The following is a 3042-nucleotide window of genomic DNA, read 5'->3' as shown; positions in this document are numbered from 1 at the left end:
CAGTGAGAAACAAGGACCCATCAACATGATGAATGAAACACCCCATCATCTCTGCAGGCCACTACCCACCAGGAATTTGACCGTAAGATTCCTCCAAAGACATTGCTGAGAAAATGCTGCCGATGCGGCCAGTGGGGTTAGTTAAGGTTGCACATTTAGAGACAGAAGACCCAGCTCTGGCACTTACCAGCCGTGTGAGTTTGGGCAAGGCCCTTCACCTCTCTGAATCTCCATTTACTAGCGGGTAAGTAGGAAAAGCACCCACCTCGCTTATATCGGCCGGCCGGCTTGCTTGCGACGGTGCTCTCTCCGGGCGCCAGCTCACCGGGGCGAGAGGCCTGGTGGGGACGGTCTTCCCATCTCTCATGAGCTCAGTGGCCTTGGGCAAGTAGCATCCCTCCCCTCAGCCTCCGCTTCCGTGTTTGTGTAGATTACGGGTTCGCGTGCGGATTAAATGAGACGCATGGCGCACGCGGAGCACGCCAGGTGCTCATTGGTTTTTGTTCCCTTCCCCCGCCCCCCGTCTTTGCTGTCCACACTCAGAGGAGTGCCCTCAGCCTAGAACAGGAGGCACAGGGTTCCCCTGGATCCCGAATGCTGAGGCCAACCAAACACTCTCTGGTGCCCCCCATTTTTGACTAACACCTCTGAGGCCTTAGGATGACTTCTACTTGGAAACCAAGCCAGGCTCAGTAGCTGACGGCTCCTAGGAAATGATTTTCTGAAACCCTTCCTCCTTTCACTGCACCACCAGCCACCAATTCACGCCCCAGTTCAGCATCCTTTACCAGACTTGAGAATCACTTTCATTCATTGTGCTTCAGCACAAAGAGATCCCCTTCTCCTCAGAGGCCTTTGTGGTAATGAGAACCAGACGCCCCTCTGAGCAGATAAAGGCCAGACCAGGGCGACTGGTGGAGTGAAGGCTGCAGTGTCGCCCCCTCAGCCACGAGCTGGCCACCCCCATGCAAGGCGCAGAGCTGCCACATCACTGTTCCTGTTCCTTCCGCTTTCTCCCCTTCCCCCTCCCCTCCCTCCCTCCCTCCCTCCAGCGGCCATGTTAGCGGCAGCTGACACTTCTTGAGGGCTCGCCAGGAGCCAGACGCTGTGCTCCGCGTTTCCCGAGTCATGTCCCTTCTGATCCTCGAAAGCCTCCAAAAAGAAGTGTGTGGACATGTGCCCTTTTCTTCAGCCCAGCACCCCTTCTTCACTTCCTTGCATCATGGTACTGCCCCCCATTTCCTCCAAGAAGCCCCACCCCCATGCTGCGTGGTTCTTGGGGGCTGCCCTGGTAGCCTTTGCCTCACGTCAAGGTGATTGAAATCCTTCCTGGGACTTTACATGTGGACCCTAAAGAGAGAGGCCCTCTTTTCTCTGGGATGAGAGCTGTAAGGGTATGACCCTGTTGCTGTTTGCTGGTGGCCATGTCCTCCCCGTCACATGAAGGAACCTGAGGACGAGGCCAACACCCAGACAGGCAGGGATGAGGGAGGGAGGGAGGGAGGCCAGCTGGCACTGCTCCAGTTCCCAGCAGCTCCGACCCCAGATGTCTCTTTTTGTATAAATTGGTATAGGTTGGCTTTCTCTCACCTGAAAGCAAAAAAGTTCTGATTATTCGTAGATAGGTATATTAGATAAATTCTATTATTATCCTCAATTTAAAGCTGTGGAAGATGAGGTTAAGGTTCTGAGGTCCAGAGGCAGAGCAAAGATTTTTGCATGAATATATTTCATTCTAAATGAGTGCCCAATGTGGCCATACGCTGGATGCCGTGCAAATACAACAGTGGAGAAAGGGTTGTTCTTCTCTTAGAACAGCCTAGGGAAGAGGTGCAGTCACATGTTACTGATACAACCCCACTTTATTCAAATCCACGTATGCAAAGCCATATTTACGGTCTGCATGATGCTGCAAAACAACTCATAGCAGAGTTGCCCTAAACAGTGGATGCCTGAATAATTCACAGAAGCACGAGTCTCTTATGTCTCTTTTGAGGCCCATTAGGAGTTGGCTGTCATGGGTTTTCACTCTGGCTCAGAACGAAATCTGTGCATGAATCATCCAGGGACCCTTTGGTCACCAGCAACAGAAACTGCACTCAAAGTAACTTAGCCAAAAGGGAATTGGTTGGCTTGGTGACTCAGAGACCAGGGGTGGAGCTGCCCTCAGAAACCCCAGGGACCACAACATGGTCAGCCTGCTTTTGCACCTTTCCCCCACCAACATCTAAGAGCTCTCCTCTCTCTGGATGTTGACTCAATTTTTCCTGCTGCTGCTGGGCTCCATGTGATGATGGCTGGTGGGTGAGGGAAGATGAAGGGAGGGGAGGGGCATGCCCATAGACAGTTATGGGTAAGCAACATCCCAAACCATCTTGGAGGAAGGAGAGTTTCTCATTCCCCAAATCTGTGTATAAACTCTAGTAGGAAGCTTGGCTCATTGGCCCACCTCTGTGGCCAGGAAAATGGGCCCTGTGACTGGCAGCCACTTTTGAACTACATAGAGGGGCTTCACCAAGAAAGGTGGGGAGGGAAGGGATGGTGAACAGATAAAACATCAGACATCACCTCACTGTCAAAGTGGATTAGAGTTTGTAGAAGGCTCAGTGGAGGACGTCCAGTCCAGCCTCCCCGCAACAACACCCTGGGATGGGGGCACACAGCTGCTTACCATCTCCATTCCTGGCAATTCCACTTCATACCACCTGTGTGGCCTCGGTTCCTTGGTTTCCTCGTATCTAAATCCAGCATTTGAACTTGGCAGAGTTGTCTGAAGACCCTCCCAGCGTTATCATCCAAGGACTGTCACAGCAACAATACATGAAGCCCTCCTGGGAAAGGGATCCCTGCCACAGCCTGAGCCCCAAACTGTGCAGGAGCTGGTACTAAAGTAGCTAAAGCGGGGGGCTGGCCAAAGGCAGGGGAAAGGGCCAAAGCCAGGACCAAAGGCCAGCCCTCACAGAGCAAAGATCAGGAAGCAGCTGGGCTTGGCATCACTGGAAGATCAAATTGCTTGTGGGTGAGGAAGAACTGGCATCAGAC

This window comes from Mesoplodon mirus, assembly GCF_964341445.2.
Source record: "Mesoplodon mirus genome assembly, chromosome: 14".
In the NCBI taxonomy this organism is placed as follows: domain Eukaryota; kingdom Metazoa; phylum Chordata; class Mammalia; order Artiodactyla; family Ziphiidae; genus Mesoplodon; species Mesoplodon mirus.
This window is presented reverse-complemented; position numbering follows the sequence as displayed.